We start from the raw sequence: 23,275 nt of genomic DNA, 5'->3' as shown, positions 1-23,275 counted from the left end.
GAGACACATTTGAACACGTTTCCCGATCACACGGTGGATCATACTCTGTGTTCCACATGCATGTTTTAGCTGAAGGAAGAATCCCTTAAACCTGGAGAGTTGAGACCCATGGAATGGGTACCATGCAATATGACTTCAAAGGGTCTGCATTTGCTCACCGAACCTCACCAATCCTATCACTGCTGCATTTATGCCGCTGTACACATGCTTGAGTCTCTTTCGGAGACATATAAATCCATAGGTTTTAAGATTCTTACTAGTCAGGTATATTCTTAGGCGTTTAATATGGGGTGTTGAGTCTACTTCGTTGAGCAAGGAGTAGCTCTTGTCTATTACATATTTGGCTTATGGAACGGTATCTGTGCTAATTTCAATCTCTGGTTTTATGCATCACCCCAACTCACCTTTCCACTTAAGCAAGCATAAGTTGGGTTTCTACTTTTGAGACCCTCTTCTGTTTTGTAATTCAGTTCTTGTGTAGCCAAGTTTACATTCCGTGTAGTAGTGATATCTTATGATGTTTCTTTTTCTGTGTGACTTATTTCACTTAGAATCATCGTACCTGAATCCACTCATTATGCTGCTACGGGCCTGATGACATAGATTTCATTGCTGAGTGATATTGCATTGTACGTAAGTACCACAACTTCTTTATCCATTTTTCGCTTTCTTTGATATTCAACTTGTACCGTAAACGAGGTTCTTGTAAACAGAGCTGTCCCAAACTTTGGGGTGGCTGTGTCTTTTTGATTTTAATTTCCCTAAGCTATAGGACCATAAGTGGAAGTGCCCTAGGCTCTGTTGCTTTGTTTTTTGGATGTTTCAGGACACACCATACACTTCTCCAGAGTGGCTGCTGGCAATTTACTTCCCGCCCATCAGCATAACAAGGCTCCCAGTTCTCCATGGCCTGTCCTGCCTTTCTGGATTTTACACTTTTTTCAGATGGCCCTTTTGACCGGGGGGCAGTGAGACTTCATTGTAGTGCAGATTTCCTTTGCAAGCTTGCTTGGTTGGCCAAAAAGGGCGTATGCGTTTTTTCCTGAATATATTCAGGAAAAAACGCATACGCCCTTTTTGGCCAAGTGCATCATTGTGGACGTTCTGCCTCTTTTCCTATGCTTTACATGCAATTCCAGTCTACCTCCTGAAATCGGTTTTCTGCAATTCTGCCCCGCTTTCAAGTCCTCTTGGCAGCATTCCTTCAATATATTTTTGGACGATAGCTGTCATTTATAACTCTGCAGGTTTGTGAATTACAGTGCCCCTGAGCTCCTTTCTTCAACTCGCTTTCTTGTGAGCTGGCCGCAACACCGCAGGATTGCTTCAGGCCCTAGTTTGGTTCCGGCATCGCATGCTGAGCCTTTGGTTAATTCCTCTTCCTGGTGGGAAATGAGAGTTAAATTTGCCTGTCCAGACAGCTCCACCTAGTCTCTCATTGGTTCTCCCTATTACTGTTCATTTTCCACAGAAATTGCAAACTGCCCAAACAGGAGGTTAAAGGCACTGACTCTCCAAGTGGGGAGAGTGTTAGTAAAGCGTCTGGAATGTTGCACCCGAGTACCAGGAGACGAAAACTGAGACACATTTGAACACGTTTCCTGATCACACGGTGGATCATACTCTGGGTTCCAGATGCATGATTTAGCTGAAGGAAGAATCCCTTAAACCTGGAGAGTTGAAACCCATGGAATGGGTACAATGCAATATGACTTCAAAGGGTCTGCATTTGCTCACCGAACCTCACCAATCCTATCACTGCTGCGTTTATGCCGCTGTACACACGCTTGATTCTCTTTCGGAGATATATAAATCCATAGGTTTTAAGATTCTTACTAGTCAGGTAGATTCTTACTAGTCAGGTATATTCTTAGGCGTTTAATATGGGGTGTTGAGTCCACTTCGTTGAGCAAGGAGTAGCTCTTGTCTATTACATATTTGGCTTATGGAACGGTATCTGTGCTAATTTCAATCTCTGGTTTTATGCCGCACCCCAACTCACCCTTCCCCTTAAGCAAGCATAAGTTGGTTTTCTACATTTGACACACTGTTCTGTTTTGTAATTCAGTTCTTGTGTAGCCAAGTTTACATTCCGTGTATTAGTGATATCTTATGATGTTTCTTTTTCTGTGTGACTTATTTCACTTAGAATCATCGTACCTGAATCCACTCATTATGCTGCTATGGGCCTGATGACATAGATTTCATTGCTGAGTGATATTGCATTGTACGTAAGTACCACAAATTCTTTATCCATTTTTCACTTTCTGTGATATTGAACTTGTACTGTAAACGAGGTTCTTGTAAACAGAGCCGTCCCAAACGTTGGGGTGGCTGTGTCTTTTTGATTTTAATTTCCCTAAGCTATAGGACCATAAGTGGAAGTGCCCTAGGCTCTGTTGCTTTGTTTTTTGGATGTTTCAGGAAACACCATACACTTCTCCACAGTGGCTGCTGACAACTTACATCCCGCCCATCAGCATAACTAGGCTCCCAGTTCTCCATGGCCTGTCCTGCCTTTCTGGATTTTACACTTTTTTCAGATGGCCCTTTAGATCGGGGGGCAGTGAGATTTCATTGTAGTGCAGATTTCCTTTGCAAGCTTGCTTGGTTGGCCAAAAAGGGCGTATGCGTTTTTTCCTAAATATATTCAGGAAAAAACGCATACGCCCTTTTTGGCCAAGTGCATCATTGTGGACGTTCTGCCTCTTTTCCTGTGCTTTACATGCAATTCCAGTCTACCTCCTGAAATCGGGTTTACTGCAATTCTGCCCCGGTTTCAACTCCTCCTGGCAGCCTTACTTCTATATATTTTTGGCAGATAGCTGTCACTTATAACTCTGCAGGTTTGTGAATTACAGTGCCCCTGAGCTCCTTTCTTCAACTCGATTTCTTGTGAGCTGGCCGCAACACCGCAGGATTGCTTCAGGCCCTAGTTTGGTTCCGGCACGGCATGCTGAGCCTTTGGTTAATTCCTCTTCCTGGTGGGAAATGAGAGTTAAATTTGCCCGTCCAGACACCTCCACCTAGTCTCTCATTGATTCTCCCTATTCCTGTTCATTTTCCACAGAAATTGTAAACTGGGCCAAACAGGAGGTTAAAGGCACTGACTCTCCAAGTGGGGGAGTGTTAGTAAAGCGACTGGAATGTTGCACCCGAGTACCAGGGGACGAAAACTGAGACACATTTGAACACGTTTCCCGATGACACTGTGGATCATACTCTGGGTTCCACATGCATGTTTTAGCTGAAGGAAGAATCCCTTAAACATGGAGAGTTGAGACCCATGGAATGGGTACCATGCAATATGACTTCAAAGGGTCTGCATTTGCTCACCGAACCTCACCAATCCTATCACTGCTGCGTTTATGCCGCTGTACACACGCTTGATTCTCTTTCGGAGACATACAAATCCATAGGTTTTAAGATTCTTACTAGTCAGGTATATTCTTAGGCGTTTAATATGGGGTGTTGAGTCCACATCGTTGAGCAAGGAGTAGCTCTTGTCTATTACATATTTGGCTTATGGAATGGTATCTGTGCTAATTTCAATCTCTGGTTTTATGCAGCACCCCAACTCACCTTTCCCCTTAAGCAAGCATAAGTTGGTTTTCTACATTTGACACCCTGTTCTGTTTTGTAATTCAGTTCTTGTGTAGCCAAGTTTACATTCCGTGTAGTAGTGATATCTTATGATGTTTCTTTTTCTGTGTGACTTATTTCACTTAGAATCATCGTACCTGAATCCACTCATTATGCTGCTACGGGCCTGATGACATAGACTTCATTGCTGAGTGATATTGCATTATACGTAAGTACCACAACTTCTTTATCCATTTTTCGCTTTCTGTGATATTCAACTTGTACCGTAAATGAGGTTCTTGTAAACAGAGCCGGCCCAAACTTTGGGGTGGCTTTGTCTTTTTGATTTTAATTTCCCTAAGCTATAGGACCATAAGTGGAAGTGCCCTAGGCTCTTTTGCTTTGTTTTTTGGATGTTTCAGGAAACACCATACACTTCTCCAGAGTGGCTGCTGGCAATTTACATCCCGCCCATCAGCATAACAAGGCTCCCTGTTCTCCATGGCCTGTCCTGCCTTTCTGGATTTTACACTTTTTTCAGATGGCCCTTTTGACCTGGGGGCAGTGAGACTTCATTGTAGTGCAGATTTCCTTTGCAAGCTTGCTTGGTTGGCCAAAAAGGGCGTATGCGTTTTTTCCTGAATATATTCAGGAAAAAACGCATACGCCCTTTTTGGCCAACTGCATCATTGTGGACGTTCTGCCTCTTTTCCTATGCTTTACATGCAATTCCAGTCTACCTCCTGAAATCGGTTTCCTGCAATTCTGCCCCGCTTTCAATTCCTCTTGGCTGCCTTCCTTCAATATATTTTTGGAAGATAGCTGTCATTTATAACTCTGCAGGTTTGTGAATTACAGTGCCCCTGAGCTCCTTTCTTCAACTCGCTTTCTTGTGAGCTGGCCGCAACAGGGCAAGATTGCTTCGGACCCTAGTGTGGTTCTGGCATGGCATGCTGAGCCTTTGGTTAATTCCTCTTCCTGGTGGGAAATGAGAGTTAAATTTGCCCGTCAGGACACCTCCACCTAGTCTCTCATTGGTTGTCCCTATTCCTGTTCATGTTCCACAGAAATTGCAATCTAGGCCAAACAGGAGGTTAAAGGCACTGACTCTCCAAGTGGGGAGAGTGTTAGTAAAGCGTCTGGAATGTTGCACCCGAGTACCAGGGGACGAAAAGTGAGACACATTTGAACACGTTTCCCGATCACACGGTGGATCGTACTCTGGGTTCCACATGCATGTTTTAGCTGAAGGAAGAATCCCTTAAACATGGAGAGTTGAGACCCATGGAATGGGTACCATGCAATATGACTTCAAAGGGTCTGCATTTGCTCACCGAACCTCACCAATCCTATCACTGCTGCGTTTATGCCGCTGTACACACGTTTGATTCTCTTTCGGAGACATATAAATCCATAGGTTTTAAGATTCTTACTAGTCAGGTATATTCTTAGGCGTTTAATATGGGGTGTTGAATCCACTTCATTGAGCAAGGAGTAGCTCTTGTCTATTACATATTTGGCTTATGGAACGGTATCTGTGCTAATTTCAATCTCTGGTTTTATGCCGCACCCCAAGTCACCTTTCCCCTTAAGCAAGCATTAGTTGGTTTTCTACATTTGAGACCCTGTTCTGTTTTGTAATTCAGTTCCTCTGTAGCCAAGTTTACATTCCGTGCAGTAGTGATATCTTATGATGTTTCTTTTTCTGTGTGACTTATTTCACTTAGAATCATCATACCTGAATCCACTCATTATGCTGCTACGGGCCTGATGACATAGATTTCATTGCTGAGTGATATTGCATTGTACGTAAGTACCACAACTTCTTTTTCCATTTTTCGCTTTATGTGATATTGAACTTGTACCGTAAACGAGGTTCTTGTAAACAGAGCCGGCCGAAACTTTGGGGTGGCTTTGTCTTTTTGATTTTAATTTCCCTAAGCTATAGGACCATAAGTGGAAGTGCCCTAGGCTCTTTTGCTTTGTTTTTTAGATGTTTCAGGAAACACCATACACTTCTCCAGAGTGGCTGCTGGCAATTTACATCCCGCCCATCAGCATAACAAGGCTCCCAGTTCTCCATGGCCTGTCCTGCCTTTCTGGATTTTACACTTTATTCAGATGGCCCTTTTGACCGGGGGGCAGTGAGACTTCATTGTAGTGCAGATTTCCTTTGCAAGCTTGCTTGGTTGGCCAGAAAGTGCGTATGCGTTTTTTCCTGAATATATTCAGGAAAAAACGCATACGCCCTTTTGGCCAAGTGCATCATTGTGGACGTTCTGCCTCTTTTCCTATGCTTTACATGCAATTCCAGTCTACCTCCTGAAATTGGTTTCCTGCAATTCTGCCCCGCTTTCAAGTTCTCTTGGCAGCCTTCCTTCAATATATTTTTGGACGATAGCTGTCATTTATAACTCTGCAGGTTTGTGAATTACAGTCCCCCTGAGCTCCTTTCTTCAACTCGCTTTCTTGTGAGCTGGCCGCAACACCGCAGGATTGCTTCAGGCCCTAGTTTGGTTCCGGCATTGCATGCTGAGCCTTTGGTTAATTCCTCTTCCTGGTGGGAAATGAGAGTTAAATTTGTCCGTCCAGACACCTCCAGCTAGTCTCTCATTGGTTCTCCCTCTTCCTGTTCATCTTACGCAGAAATTGCAAACTGGGCCAAACAGGAGGTTAAAGGCACTGACTCTCCAAGTGGGGAGAGTGTTAGTAAAGCGTCTGGAATGTTGCACCCGAGTACCAGGGGACGAAAACTGAGACACATTTGAACACGTTTTCCGATCACATGGTGGATCGTACTCTGGGTTCCACATGCATGTTTCAGCTGAAGGAAGAATCCCTTAAACATGGAGAGTTGAGACGCATGGAATGGGTACCATGCAATATGACTTCAAAGGGTCTGCATTTGCTCACCGAACCTCACCAATCCTATCACTGCTGCATTTATGCCGCTGTACACACGTTTGATTCTCTTTCGGAGACATATAAATCCATAGGTTTTAAGATTCTTACTAGTCAGGTATATTCTTAGGCGTTTAATATGGGGTGTTGAGTCCACTTCATTGAGCAAGGAGTAGCTCTTGTCTATTACATATTTGGCTTATGGAACGGTATCTGTGCTAATTTCAATCTCTGGTTTTATGCCGCACCCCAAGTCACCTTTCCCCTTAAGCAAGCATAAGTTGGTTTTCTACATTTGAGACCCTGTTCTGTTTTGTAATTCAGTTGCTCTGTAGCCAAGTTTACATTCCGTGCAGTAGTGATATCTTATGATGTTTCTTTTTCTGTGTGACTTATTTCACTTAGAATCATCATACCTGAATCCACTCATTATGCTGCTACGGGCCTGATGACATAGATTTCATTGCTGAGTGATATTGCATTGTACGTAAGTACCACAACTTCTTTTTCCATTTTTCGCTTTATGTGATATTGAACTTGTACCGTAAACGAGGTTCTTGTAAACAGAGCCGGCCGAAACTTTGGGGTGGCTTTGTCTTTTTGATTTTAATTTCCCTAAGCTATAGGACCATAAGTGGAAGTGCCCTAGGCTCTTTTGCTTTGTTTTTTAGATGTTTCAGGAAACACCATACACTTCTCCAGAGTGGCTGTTGGCAATTTACATCCCGCCCATCAGCATAACAAGGCTCCCAGTTCTCCATGGCCTGTCCTGCCTTTCTGGATTTTACACTTTTTTCAGATGGCCCTTTTGACCGGGGGGCAGTGAGACTTCATTGTAGTGCAGATTTCCTTTGCAAGCTTGCTTGGTTGGCCAGAAAGTGCGTATGCGTTTTTTCCTGAATATATTCAGGAAAAAACGCATACGCCCTTTTGGCCAAGTGCATCATTGTGGACGTTCTGCCTCTTTTCCTATGCTTTACATGCAATTCCAGTGTACCTCCTGAAATTGGTTTCCTGCAATTCTGCCCCGCTTTCAAGTTCTCTTGGCAGCCTTCCTTCAATATATTTTTGGACGATAGCTGTCATTTATAACTCTGCAGGTTTGTGAATTACAGTCCCCCTGAGCTCCTTTCTTCAACTCGCTTTCTTGTGAGCTGGCCGCAACACCGCAGGATTGCTTCAGGCCCTAGTTTGGTTCCGGCATCGCATGCTGAGCCTTTGGTTAATTCCTCTTCCTGGTGGGAAATGAGAGTTAAATTTGTCCGTCCAGACACCTCCAGCTAGTCTCTCATTGGTTCTCCCTCTTCCTGTTCATCTTACGCAGAAATTGCAAACTGGGCCAAACAGGAGGTTAAAGGCACTGACTCTCCAAGTGGGGAGAGTGTTAGTAAAGCGTCTGGAATGTTGCACCCGAGTACCAGGGGACGAAAACTGAGACACATTTGAACACGTTTTCCGATCACACGGTGGATCGTACTCTGGGTTCCACATGCATGTTTCAGCTGAAGGAAGAATCCCTTAAACATGGAGAGTTGAGACCCATGGAATGGGTACCATGCAATATGACTTCAAAGGGTCTGCATTTGCTCACCGAACCTCACCAATCCTATCACTGCTGCGTTTATGCCGCTGTACACACGCTTGATTCTCTTTCGGAGACATATAAATCCATAGGTTTTAAGATTCTTACTAGTCAGGTATATTCTTAGGCGTTTAATATGGGGTGTTGAGTCCACTTCGTTGAGCAAGGAGTAGCTCTTGTCTATTACATATTTGGCTTATGGAACGGTATCTGTGCTAATTTCAATCTCTGGTTTTATGCCGCACCCCAAGTCACCTTTCCCCTTAAGCAAGCATAAGTTGGTTTTCTACATTTGAGACCCTGTTCTGTTTTGTAATTCAGTTCCTGTGTAGCCAAGTTTACATTCCGTGTAGTAGTGATATCTTATGATGTTTCTTTTTCTGTGTGACTTATTTCACTTAGAATCATCGTACCTGAATCCACTCATTATGCTGCTACGGGCCTGATGACATAGATTTCATTGCTGAGTGATATTGCTTTGTACGTAATTACCACAACTTCTTTATCCATTTTTCGCTTTCTGTGATATTGAACTTGTACCGTAAACGAGGTTCTTGTAAACAGAGCTGACCCAAACTTTGGGGTGGCTGTGTCTTTTTGATTTTAATTTCCCTAAGCTAAAGGACCATAAGTGGAAATACCCTAGGCTCTGTTGCTTTGTTTTTTGAATGTTTCAGGAAACAGCATACACTTCTCCAGAGTGGCTGCTGGCAATTTACATCCCGCCCATCAGCATAACAAGGCTCCCAGTTCTCCATGGCCTGTCCTGCCTTTCTGGGTTTTACACTTTTTTCAGATGGCCCCTTTGACCGGGGGGCAGTGAGACTTCATTGTAGTGCAGATTTCCTTTGCAAGCTTGCTTGGTTGGCCAAAACGGGCGTATGCGTTTTTTCCTGTATATATTCAGGAAAAAACGCATATGCCCTTTTTGCCCAAGTGGATCATTGTGGACGTTCTGCCTCTTTTCCTATGCTTTACATGCAATTCCCGTCTACCTCCTGAAATCGGTTTCCTGCAATTCTGCCCCGCTTTCAAGTCCTCTTGGCATCCTTCCTTCAATATATTTTTGGACGATAGCTGTCATTTATAACTCTGCAGGATTGTGAATTACAGTGCCCCTAAGCTCCTTTCTTCAACTCGCTTTCTGTGAGCTGACCGCAACACCGCAGGATTGCTTCAGGCCCTAGTTTGTTTCCGGCATCGCATGCTGAGCCTTTGGTTAATTCCTCTTCCTGGTGGGAAATGAGAGTTAAATTTGCCCGACCTGACAGCTCCAGCTAGTCTCTCATTGGTTCTCCCTCTTCCTGTTCATCTTACGCAGAAATTGCAAACTGGGCCAAACAGGAGGTTAAAGGCACTGACTCTCCAAGTGGGGAGAGTGTTAGTAAAGCGTCTGGAATGTTGCACCCGAGTACCAGGGGACGAAAACTGAGACACATTTGAACAGGTTTCCCGATCACACGGTGGATCATACTCTGGGTTCCACATGCATGTTTTAGCTGAAGGAAGAATCCCTTAAACCTGGAGAGTTGAGACCCATGGAATGGGTACCATGCAATATGTCTTCAAAGAGTCTGCATTTGCTCACCGAACCAAACCAATCCTATCACTGCAGCGTTTATGCCACTGTACACACGCTTGATTCTCTTTCGGAGACATATAAATCCATAGGTTTTAAGATTCTTACTAGTCAGGTATATTCTTAGGCGTTTAATATGGGGTGTTGAGTCCTCTTCGTTGAGCAAGGAGTAGCTCTTGTCTATTACATATTTGGCTTATGGAACGGTATCTGTGCTAATTTCAATCTCTGGTTTTATGCCGCACCCCAACTCACCTTTCCCCTTAAGCAAGCATAAGTTGGTTTTCTACATTTGAGACCCTGTTCTGTTTTGTAATTCAGTTCCTGTGTAGCCAAGTTTACATTCCGTGTAGTAGTGATATCTTATGATGTTTCTTTTTCTGTGTGACTTATTTCACTTAGAATCATCGTACCTGAATCCACTCATTATGCTGCTACGGGCCTGATGACATAGATTTCATTGCTGAGTGATATTGCATTGTACGTAAGTACCACAACTTCTTTATCCATTTTTCGCTTTCTGTGATATTGAACTTGTACCGTAAACGAGGTTCTTGTAAACAGAGCCGTCCCAAACTTTGGGGTGGCTGTGTCTTTTTGATTTTAATTTCCCTAAGCTATAGGACCATAAGTGGAAGTGCCCTAGGCTCTGTTGCTTTGTTTTTTGGATGTTTCAGGAAACACCATACACTTCTCCAGATAGGCTGTTGGCAATTTACATCCCGCCCATCAGCATAACAAGGCTCCCAGTTCTCCATGGCCTGTCCTGCCTTTCTGGATTTCACACTTTTTTCAGATAGCCCTTTTTACCAGGGGGCAGTGAGACTTCATTGTAGTGCAGATTTCCTTTGCAAGCTTGCTTGGTTGGCCAAAAAGGGCGTATGCGTTTTTTCCTGTATATATTCAGGAAAAAACACATACGCCCTTTTTGGCCAAGTGCATCATTGTGGACGTTCTGCCTCTTTTCCTATGCTTTACATGCAATTCCAGTCTACCTCCTGAAATCAGTTTCCTGCAATTCTGCCCCGCTTTCAAGTCCTCTTGGCAGCCTTCCTTCAATATATTTTTGGACAATAGCTGTCATTTATAACTGCAGCTTTGTGAATTACAGTGCCCCTGAGCTCCTTTCTTCAACTCGCTTTCTTGTGAGCTGGCCGCAACACCGCAGGATTGCTTCAGACCCTAGTTTGGTTCCGGCATCGCATGCTGAGCCTTTGGTTAATTCCTATTCCTGGTAGGAAATGAGAGTTAAATTTGCCCGTCCAGACGTCTCCAGCAGGTCTCTCATTTGTTCTCCCTCTTCCTGTTCATCTTCCGCAGAAATTGCAAACTGGGCCAAACAGGAGGTTAAAGGCACTGACTCTCCAAGTGGGGAGAGTGTTAGTAAAGCGTCTGGAATGTTGCACCCGAGTACCAGGGGACGAAAACTGAGACACATTTGAACACGTTTTCCGATCACACGGTGGATCATACTCTGGGTTCCACATGCATGTTTAGCTGAAGGAAGAATCCCTTAAACCTGGAGAGTTGAGACCCATGGAATGGGTACCATGCAATATGACTTCAAAGGGTCTGCATTTGCTCACCGAACCTCACCAATCCTATCACTGCTGCGTTTATGCCACTGTACACACACTTGATTCTCTTTCGGAGACATATAAATACAGGGTTTTAAGATTCTTACTAGTCAGGTATATTTTCAGGCGTTTATTATGTGGTGTTGAGTCCACTTCGTTGAGCAAGGAGTAGCTCTTGTCTATTACATATTTGGCTTACGGAACGGTATCTGTGCTAATTTCAATCTCTGGTTTTATGCAGCACCCCAACTCACCTTTCCCCTTAAGCAAGCATAAGTTGGTTTTCTACATTTGACACCCTGTTCTGTTTTGTAATTCAGTTCCTGTGTAGCCAAGTTTACATTCCGTGTGTTAGTGATATCTTATGATGTTTCTTTTTCTGTGTGATTTATTTCACTTAGAATCATCGTACCTGAATCCACTCATTATGCTGCTACGGGCCTGATGACATAGATTTCATTGCTGAGTGATATTGCATTGTACGTAATTACCACAACTTCTTTATCCATTTTTCGCTTTCTGTGATATTGAACTTGTACTGTAAACGAGGTTCTTGTAAACAGAGCCGGCCCAAACTTTGGGGTGGCTCTGTCTTTTTGGTTTTCATTTCCCTAGGCTATAGGACCATAAGTGGAAATGCCCTAGGCTCTGTTGCTTTGTTTTTTGGAAGTTTCAGGAAACACCATACACTTCTCCAGAGTGGCTGCTGGCAATTTACATCCCGCCCATCAGCATAACAAGTCTCCCAGTTCTCCATGGCCTCTCCTGCCTTTCTGGATTTTACACTTTTTTCAGATTGCCCTTTTGACTGGGGGGCAGTGAGACTTCATTGTAGTGCAGATTGCCTTTGCAAGCTTGCTTGGTTGGCCAAAAAGGGCGTATGCGTTTTTTCCTGAATATATTCAGGAAAAAACGCATACGCCCTTTTTGGCCAAGTGCATCATTGTGGACGTTCTGCCTCTTTTCCTATGCTTTACATGCAATTCCAGTCTACCTCCTGAAATCGGTTTCCTGCAATTCTGCCCCGCTTTCAAGTCCTCTTGGCAGCCTTCCTTCAATATATTTTTGGACGATAGCTGTCATTTATAACTCTGCAGGTTTGTGAATTACAGTGCCCCTGAGCTCCTTTCTTCAACTCGCTTTCTTGTGAGCTGGCCGCAACACCACAGGATTGCTTCAGGCCCTAGTTTGGTTCCGGCATCGCATGCTGAGCCTTTGGTTAATTCCTCTTCCTGGTGGGAAATGAGAGTTAAATTTGTCCGTCCAGACACCTCCAGCTAGTCTCTCATTGGTTCTCCCTCTTCCTGTTCATCTTACGCAGAAATTGCAAACTGGGCCAAACAGGAGGTTAAAGGCACTGACTCTCCAAGTGGGGAGAGTGTTAGTAAAGTGTCTGGAATGTTGCACCCGAGTACCAGGGGACGAAAACTGAGACACATTTGAACACGTTTCCTGATCACACGGTGGATCATACTCTGGGTTACACATGCATGTTTTAGCTGAAGGAAGAATCCCTTACACCTGGAGAGATGAGACCCATGGAATGGGTACCATGCAATATGACTTCAAAGGGTCTGCATTTGCTCACCGAACCTCAACATCCTATCACTGCTGCATTTATGCCGCTGTACACATGCTTGATTCTCTTTCGGAGACATATAAATCCATAGGTTTTAAGATTCTTACTAGTCAGGTATATTCTTAGGCGTTTAATATGGGGTGTTGAGTCCACTTCGTTGAGCAAGGAGTAGCTCTTCTCTATTACATATTTGGCTTATGGAACGGTATCTGTGCTAATTACAATCTCTGGTTTTATGCATCACCCCAACTCACCTTTCCACTTAAGCAAGCATAAGTTGGGTTTCTACTTTTGAGACCCTGTTCTGTTTTGTAATTCAGTTCCTGTGTAGCCAAGTTTACATTCCGTGTATTAGTGATACCTTATGATATTTCTTTTTCTGTGTGACTTATTTCACTTAGAATCATCGTACCTGAATCCACTCATTATGCTGCTACGGGCCTGATGACATAGATTTCATTGCTGAGTGATATTGCATTGTACGTAAGTACCTCAACTTCTTTATCCATTTTTCGCTTTCTGTGATATTGAACTTGTACCGTAAACGAGGTTCTTGTAAACAGAGCCGTCCAAAATTTTGGGGTGGCTGTGTCTTTTTGATTTTAATTTTCCTAAGCTATAGGACCATAAGTGGAAGTGCCCGAGGCTCAGTTGCTTTGTTTTTTTAATGTTTCAGGAAACACCATACACTTCTCCACAGTGGCTGTTGGCAATTTACATCCCGCCCATCAGCATAACAAGGCTCCCAGTTCTCCATGGCCTGTCCTGCCTTTCTGGATTTTACACTTTTTTCAGATGGCCCTTTTGACCGGGGGGCAGTGAGACTTCATTGTAGTGCAGATTTCCTTTGCAAGCTTGCTTGGTTGGCCAAAAAGGGCGTATGCGTTTTTTCCTGAATATATTCAGGAAAAAACGCATACGCCCTTTTTGGCCAAGTGCATCATTGTGGACGTTCTGCCTCTTTTCCTATGCTTTACATGCAATTCCCGTCTACCTCCTGAAATCGGTTTCCTGCAATTCTGCCCCGCTTTCAAGTCCTCTTGGCAGCCTTCCTTCAATATATTTTAGAACGATAGCTGTCATTTATAACTCTGCAGGTTTGTGAATTACAGTGCCCCTGAGCTCCTTTCTTCAACTCGCTTTCTTGTGAGCTGGCCGCAACACCGCAGGATTGCTTCAGGCCCTAGTTTGGTTCCGGCATGGCATGTTGAGCCTTTGGTTAATTCCTCTTCCTGGTGGGAAATGAGAGTTAAATTTGCCCGTCCAGACACCTCCACCTAGTCTCTCATTGGTTCTCCCTATTCCTGTTCATTTTCCACAGAAATTGCAAACTGGGCCAAACAGGAGGTTAAAGGCACTGACTCTCCAAGTGGGGAGAGTGTTAGTAAAGCGTCTGGAATGTTGCACCCTAGTACCAGGGGACGAAACCTGAGACACATTTGAACACGTTTCCTGATCACACGGTGGATCATACTCTGGGTTCCACATGCATGTTTTAGCTGAAGGAAGAATCCCTTAAACCTGGAGAGTTGAGACCCATGGAATGGGTACCATGCAATATGACTTCAAAGGGTCTGCATTTGCTCACCGAACCTCACCAATCCTATCACTGCTGCGTTTATGCCGCTGTACACACGCTTGATTCTCTTTCGGAGACATATAAATCCATAGGTTTTAAGATTCTTACTAGTCAGGTATATTTTTAGGCGTTTATTATGGGGTGTTGAGTCCACTTCGTTGAGCAAGGAGTAGCTCTTGTCTATTACATATTTGGCTTACGGAACGGTATCTGTGCTAATTTCAATCTCTGGTTTTATGCAGCACCCCAACTCACCATTCCCCTTAAGCAAGCATAAGTTGGTTTTCTACATTTGAGACCCTGTTCTGTTTTGTAATTCAGTTCCTGTGTAGCCAAGTTTACATTCCGTGTAGTAGTGTTATCTTATGATGTTTCTTTTTCTGTGTGATTTATTTCACTTAGAATCATCGTACCTGAATCCACTCATTATGCTGCTACGGGCCTGATGACATAGATTTCATTGCTGAGTGATATTGCATTGTACGTAATTACTACAACTTCTTTATCCATTTTTCGCTTTCTGTGATATTAAACTTGTACCGTAAACGAGGTTCTTGTAAACAGAGCCGGCCTAAACTTTGGGGTGGCTCTGTCTTTTTGATTTTCATTTCCCTAAGCTATAGGACCATAAGTGGAAATGCCCTAGGCTCTGTTGCTTTGTTTTTTGGATGTTTCAGGAAACACCATACACTTCTCCAGAGTGGCTGCTGGCAATTTACATCCCGCCCATCAGCATAACAAGTCTCCCAGTTCTCCATGGCCTGTCCTGCCTTTCTGGATTTTACACTTTTTTCAGATGGCCCTTTTGACCGGGGGGCAGTGAGACTTCATTGTAGTGCAGATTTCCTTTGCAAGCTTGCTTGGTTGGCCAAAAAGGGCGTATGCGTTTTTTCCTGAATATATTCAGGAAAAAACGCATACGCCCTTTCTGGCCAAGTGCATCATTGTGGACTTTCTGCCTCTTTTCCTATGCTTTACATGCAATTCCAGTCTACCTCCTGAAATCGGTTTCCTGCAATTCTGCCCCGCTTTCAATTCCTCTTGGCTGCCTTACTTCAATATATTTTTGGAAGATAGCTGTCATTTATAACTCTGCAGGTTTGTGAATTACAGTGCCCCTGAGCTCCTTTCTTCAACTCGCTTTCTTGTTTGCTGGCCGCAACACCGCAGGATTGCTTCAGGCCCTAGTTTGGTTCCGGCATGGCATGTTGAGCCTTTGGTTAATTCCTCTTCCTGGTGGGAAATGAGAGTTAAATTTGCCCGTTCAGACACCTCCACCTAGTCTCTCATTGGTTCTCCCTCTTCCTGTTCATCTTACGCAGAAATTGCAAACTGGGCCAAACAGGAGGTTAAAGGCACCGACTCTCCAAGTGGGGAGAGTGTTAGTAAAGCATCTGGAATGTTGCACCCGAGTACCAGGGGACGAAAACTGAGACACATTTGAACACGTTTCCCGATCACACCGTGGATCATACTCTGGGTTCCACATGCATGTTTTAGCTGAAGGAAGAATCCCTTAAACCTGGAGAGTTGAGACCCATGGAATGGGTACCATGCAATATGACTTCAAAGGGTCTGCATTTGCTCACCGAACCTCACCAATCCTATCACTGCTGCGTTTATGCCGCTGTACACACGCTTGATTCTCTTTCGGAGACATATAAATCCATAGGTTTTAAGATTCTTACTAGTCAGGTATATTCTTAGGCGTTTAATATGGGGTGTTGAGTCCACTTCGTTGAGCAAGGAGAAGCTCTTGTCTATTACATATTTGGCTTATGGAACGGTATCTGTGCTAATTTCAATCTCTGGTTTTATGCTGCACCCCAACTCACCTTTCCCCTTAAGCAAGCATAAGTTGGTTTTCTACATTTGACACCCTTTTCTGTTTTGTAATTCAGTTCTTGTGTAGCCAAGTTTACATTCCGTGTATTAGTGATATCTTATGATGTTTCTTTTTCTGTGTGACTTATTTCACTTAGAATCATCGTACCTGAATCCACTCATTACGCTGCTACGGGCCTGATGACATAGATTTCATTGCTGAGTGATATTGCATTGTACGTAAGTACCACAACTTCTTTATCCATTTTTCGCTTTCTGTGATATTGAACTTGTACCGTAAACGAGGTTCTTGTAAACAGAGCCGTCCCAAACTTTGGGGTGGCTGTGTCTTTTTGATTTTAATTTCCCTAAGCTATAGGACCATAAGTGGAAATGCCCTAGGCTCTGTTGCTTTGTTTTTTGGATGTTTCAGGAAACACCATACACTTCTCCAGAGTGGCTGTTGGCAATTTACATTCCGCCTATCAGCATAACAAGGCTCCCAGTTCTCCATGGCCTGTCCTGCCTTTCTGGATTTTACACTTTTTTCAGATGGCCCTTTTGACCTCGGGGGCAGTGAGCCTTCATTTTAGTGCAGATTTCTTTGCAAGCTTGCTTGGTTGGCCAAAAAGGGCGTATGCGTTTTTTCCTGAATATATTCAGGAAAGAACGCATACGCCCTTTATGGCCAAGTGCATCATTGTGGACGTTCTGCCACTTTTCCTATGCTTTACATGCAATTCCAGTCTACCTCCTGAAATCGGTTTCCTGCAATTCTGCCCCGCTTTCAACTCGTCTTGGCTGCCTTACTTCAATATATTTTTGGAAGATAGCTGTCATTTATAACTCTGCAGGTTTGTGAATTACAGTGCCCCTGAGCTCCTTTCTTCAACTCGCTTTCTTGTGAGCTGGCCGCAACACCGCAGGATTCCGTCTGGCCCTAGTGTGGTTCCGGCATGGCATGCTGAGCCTTTGGTTAATTCCTCTTCCTGGTGGGAAATGAGAGTTAAATTTGCCCGTCCGGACACCTCCAGCTAGTCTCTCATTGGTTCTCCCTATTCCTGTTCATTTTCCATAGAAATTGCACACTGGGCCAAACAGGAGGTTAAAGGCACTGACTCTCCAAGTGGGGAGAGTGTTAGTAAAGCATCTGGAATGTTGCACCCGAGTACCAGGGGATGAAAACTGAGACACATTTGAACACGTTTCCCGATCACATGGTGGATCATACTCTGGGTTCCACATGCATGTTTTAGCTGAAGGAAGAATCCCTTAAACCTGGAGAGTTGAGTCCCATGGAATGCGTACCATGCAATATGAATTCAAAGGGCCTGCATTTGCTCACCGAACCTCACCAATCCTATCACTGCTGCGTTTATGCCGCTGTACACACGCTTGATTCTCTTTCGGAGACATATAAATCCATAGGTTTTAAGATTCTTACTAGTCAGGTATATTCTTAGGCGTTTAATATGGGGTGTTGAGTCCACTTCGTTGAGCAAGGAGTAGCTCTTGTCTATTACATATTTGGCTTATGGAACGGTATCTGTGCTAATTTCAATCTCTTGTTGTATGCAGCACCCTAACTCACCTTTCCCCTTAAGCAAGCATGAGTTGGTTTTCTACATTTGACACCCTGTTCTGTTTTGTAATTCTGTTTCTGTGTAGCCAAGTTTACATTCCGTGTAGTAGTGATATCTTATGATGTTTCTTTTTCTGTGTGACTTATTTCACTTAGAATCATCGTACCTGAATCCACTCATTATGCTGCTACGGGCCTGATGACATAGATTTCATTGCTGAGTGATATTGCATTGTACGTAAGTACCACAACTTCTTTATCCATTTTTCGCTTTCTGTGATATTGAACTTGTACAGTAAACGAGGTTCTTGTAAACAGAGCCGTCCCAAACTTTGGGGTGGCTGTGTCTTTTTGATTTTAATTTCCCTAAGCTATAGGACCATAAGTGGAAGTGCCCTAGGCTCTGTTGCTTTGTTTTTTGGATGTTTCAGGAAACACCATACACTTCTCCAGAGTGGCTGCTGGCAATTTACATCCCGCCCATCAGCATAACAAGGCTCCCAGTTGTCCGTGGCCTGTCTTGACTTTCTGGATTTTACAATTTTTTCAGATGGCCCTTTTGACCGGGGGGCAGTGAGACTTCATTGTAGTGCCGATTTCCTTTGCAAGCTTCCTTGGTTGTCAAAAAAGTGCGTATGCGTTTTTTCTTGAATATATTCAGGAAAGAACGCATACGCCCTTTTCGGCCAAATGCATCATTGTGGACGTTCTGCCTCTTTTCCTATGCTTTACATGCAATTCCAGTCTACCTCCTGAAATCGGTTTCTTGCAATTTTGCCCCGCTTTCAACTCCTCTTGTCTGCCTTACTTCAATATATTTTTGGAAGATAGCTGTCATTTATAACTCTGCAGGTTTCTGAATTAGAGTGCCCCTGAGCTCCTTTCTTCAACTCGCTTTCTTGTGAGCTGGCCGCAACACCGCAGGATTGCTTCAGGCCCTAGTTTGGTTCCGGCAAGGCATGCTGAGCCTTTGCTTTATTCCTCTTCCTGGTGGGAAATGAGAGTTAAATTTGCCCGTTCGGCCACCTCCACCTAGTCTCTCATTGGTTCTCCCTATTCCTGTTCATTTTCCACAGAAATTGCAAACTGGGCCAAACAGGAGGTTAAAGGCACTGACTCTCCAAGTGGGGAGAGTGTTAGTAAAGCGTCTGGAATGTTGCACCCGAGTACCAGGGGACGAAAACTGAGACACATTTGAACACGTTTCCCGATCACACGGTGGATCATACTCTGGGTTCCACATGCATGTTTTAGCTGAAGGAAGAATCCCTTAAACCTGGAGAGTTGAGAACCATGGAATGGGTACCATGCAATATGACTTCAAAGGGTCTGCATTTGCTCACCGAACCTCACCAATCCTATCACTGCTGCGTTTATGCTGCTGTACACACGCTTGATTCTCTTTCGGAGACATATAAATCCATAGGTTTTAAGATTCTTACTAGTCAGGTATATTCCTAGGCGTTTAATATGGGGTGTTGAGTCCACTTCGTTGAGCAAGGAGAAGCTCTTGTCTATTACATATTTGGCTTATGGAACGGTATCTGGGCTAATTTCAATCTCTGGTTTTATGAAGCACCCCAACTCACCTTTCCCCTTAAGCAAGCATAAGTTGGTTTTCTACATTTGAGGCCCTGTTCTGTTTTGTAATTCAGTTCTTGTGTAGCCAAGTTTACATTCCGTGTAGTAGTGATATCTTATGATGTTTCTTTTTCTGTGTGACTTATTTCACTTAGAATCATCGTACCTGAATCCACTCATTATGCTGCTACGGGCCTGATGACATAGATTTCATTGCTGAGTGATATTGCATTGTACGTAAGTACCACAACTTCTTTATCCATTTTTCGCTTTCTGTGATATTGAACTTGTACGGTAAACGGGGTTCTTGTAAACAGAGCCGTCCCAAACTTTGGGGTGGCTGTGTCTTTTTGATTTTAATTTCCCTAAGCTATAGGACCATAAGTGGAAGTGCCGTAGGCTCTGTTGCTTTGTTTTTTGGATGTTTCAGGAAACACCATACACTTCTCCAGAGTGGCTGTTGGCAATTTACATCCCGCCCATCAGCATAACAAGGCTCCCAGTTCTCCATGGCCTGTCCTGCCTTTCTGGATTTTACACTTTTTTCAGATGACCCGTTTGACCGGGGGGCAGTGAGCTTTCATTGTAGTGCAGATTTTCTTTGCAAGCTTGCTTGGTTGGCCAAAAAGGGCGTATGCGTTTTTTCCTGAATATATTCAGGAAAAAACGCATACGCCCTTTTTGGCCAAGTGCATCATTGTGTACGTTCAGTCTCTTTTCCTATGCTTTACATGCAATTCCAGTGTATCTCCTGAAATCAGTTTCCTGCAATTCTGCCCCGCTTTCAACTCCTCTTGGCGGCCTTACTTCAATATATTTTTGGAAGATAGCTGTCATTTAAAACTCTGCAGGTTTGTGAATTACAGTGCCCCTGAGCTCCTTTCTTCAACTCGCTTTCTTGTGAGCTGACCGCAACACCGCAGGATTCCTTCTGGCCCTAGTGTGGTTCCAGCATGGCACGCTGAGCCTTTGGTTAATTCCTCTTCCTGGTGGGAAATGAGAGTTAAATTTGCCCGTCTGGACACCTCCAGCTTGTCTCTCATTGATTCTCCCTATTCCTGTTCATTTTCCACAGAAATTGCAAACTGGGCCAAACAGGAGGTTAAAGGCACTGACTCTCCAAGTGGGGAGAGTGTTAGTAAAGCGTCTGGAATGTTGCACCCGAGTACCAGGGGACGAAAACTGAGACACATTTGAACACGTTTCCCGATCACACCGTGGATCATACTCTGGGTTCCACATGCATGTTTTAGCTGAAGGAAGAATCCCTTAAACCTGGAGAGTTGAGACTCATGGAATGGGTACCATGCAATATGACTTCAAAGGGTCTGCATTTGCTCACCGAACCTCACCAATCCTATCACTGCTGCGTTTATGCCGCTGTACACACGCTTGATTCTCTTTCGGAGACATATAAATCCATAGGTTTTAAGATTCTTACTAGTCAGGTATATTCTTAGGCGTTTAATATGGGGTGTTGAGTCCACTTCGTTGAACAAGGAGTAGCTCTTGTCTATTACATATTTGGCTTATGGAACGGTATCTGTGCTAATTTCAATCTCTGGTTTTATGCAGCACCCCTACTCACCTTTCCCCTTAAGCAAGCATAAGTTGGTTTTCTACATTTGACACCCTGTTCTGTTTTGTAATTCAGTTCTTGTGTAGCCAAGTTTATATTCCGTGTAGTAGTGATATCTTATGATGTTTCTTTTTCTGTGTGACTTATTTCACTTAGAATCATCGTACCTGAATCCACTCATTATGCTGCTACGGGCCTGATGACATAGATTTCATTGCTGAGTGATATTGCATTGTACGTAAGTACCACAACTTCTTTATCCATTTTTCGCTTTCTGTGATATTGAACTTGTACCGTAAACGAGGTTCTTGTAAACAGAGCCGTCCCAAACTTTGGGGTGGCTGTGTCTTTTTGATTTTATTTTCCCTAAGCTATAGGACCATAAGTGGAAGTGCCCTAGGCTCTGTTGCTTTGTTTTTTGGATGTTTCAGGAAACACCATACACTTCTCCAGAGTGGCTGCTGACAGTTTACATCCCGCCCATCAGCATAACAAGGCTCCCAGTTCTCCATGGCCTATCCTGCCTTTTTGGATTTTACACTTTTTTCAGATGGCCCTTTTGACCGGGGGGCAGTGAGACTTCATTGTAGTGCAGATTTCCTTTGCAAGTTTGCTTGGTTGGCCAAAAAGGGCGTATGCGTTTTTTCCTGAATATATTCAGGAAAAAACGCATACGCCCTTTTTGACCAAGTGCATCATTGTGGACGTTCTGCCTCTTTTCCTATGCTTTACATGCAATTCCAGTCTACCTCCTGAAATCGGGTTTCCTGCAATTCTGCCCCGCTTTCAACTCCTCTTGGCAACCTTACTTCAATATATTTTTGGAAGATAGCTGTCATTTATAACTCTGCAGGTTTGTGAATTACAGTGCCCCTGAGCTCCTTTCTTCAACTCGCTTTCTTGTGAGATGGCTTCAAACCGCAGGATTGCTTCTGGCCCTAGTGTGGTTTCGGAATGGCACGCTGAGCCTTTGGTTAATTCCTCTTCCTGGTTGGAAATGAGAGTTAAATTTGCCCGTCCGGACACCTCCACCTAGTCTCTCATTGGTTCTCCCTATTCCTGTTCATTTTCCACAGAAATTGCAAACTGGGCCTAACAGGAGGTTAAAGGCACTGACTCTCCAAGTGGGGAGAGTGTTAGTAAAGCGTCTGTAATGTTGTACCCGAGTACCAGGGGACGAAAACTGAGACACATTTGAACACGTTTTCCGATCACACGGTGGATCATACTCTGGGTTCCACATGCATGTTTTAGCTGAAGGAAGAATCCCTTAAACCTGGAGAGTTGAGAACCATGGAATGGGTACCATGCAATATGACTTCAAAGGGTCTGCATTTGCTCACCGAACCTCACCAATCCTATCACTGCTGTCTTTATGCTGCTGTACACACGCTTGATTCTCTTTCGGAGACATATAAATCCATAGGTTTTAAGATTCTTACTAGTCAGGTATATTCTTAGGCGTTTAATATGGGGTGTTGAGTCCACTTCGTTGAGCAAGGAGAAGCTCTTGTCTATTACATATTTGGCTTATGGAACGGTATCTGTGCTAATTTCAATCTCTGGTTTTATGCCGCACCGCAACTCACCTTTCCCCTTAAGCCAGCATAAGTCAGTTTACTACATTTGACACCCTTTTCTGTTTTGTAATTCAGTTCTTGTGTAGCCAAGTTTACATTCCGTGTATTAGTGATATCTTATGATGTTTCTTTTTCTGTTTGACTTATTTCACTTAGAATCATCGTACCAGAATCCACTCATTACGCTGCTACGGGCCTGATGACATAGATTTCATTGCTGAGTGATATTGCATTGTACGTAAGTACCACAACTTCTTTATCCATTTTTCGCTTTCTGTGATATTGAACTTGTACGGTAAACGGGGTTCTTGTAAACAGAGCCGTCCCAAACTTTGGGGTGGCTGTGTCTTTTTGATTTTAATTTCCCTAAGCTATAGGACCATAAGTGGAAGTGCCCTAGGCTCTGTTGCTTTGTTTTTTGGATGTTTCAGGAAACACCATACACTTCTCCAGAGTGGCTGTTGGCAATTTACATCCCGCCCATCAGCATAACAAGGCTCCCAGTTCTCCATGGCCTGTCCTGCCTTTCTGGATTTTACACTTTTTTCAGATGACCCTTTTGACCGGGGGGCAGTGAGCTTTCATTGTAGTGCAGATTTTCTTTGCAAGCTTGCTTGGTTGGCCAAAAAGGGCGTATGCGTTTTTTCCTGAATATATTCAGGAAAAAACGCATACGCCCTTTTTGGCCAAGTGCATCATTGTGGACGTTCAGTCTCTTTTCCTATGCTTTACATGCAATTCCAGTGTACC

This window comes from Leucopleurus acutus, assembly GCF_964270905.1.
Source record: "Leucopleurus acutus genome assembly, chromosome: 4".
Taxonomy (NCBI): domain Eukaryota; kingdom Metazoa; phylum Chordata; class Mammalia; order Artiodactyla; family Delphinidae; genus Leucopleurus; species Leucopleurus acutus.
This window is presented reverse-complemented; position numbering follows the sequence as displayed.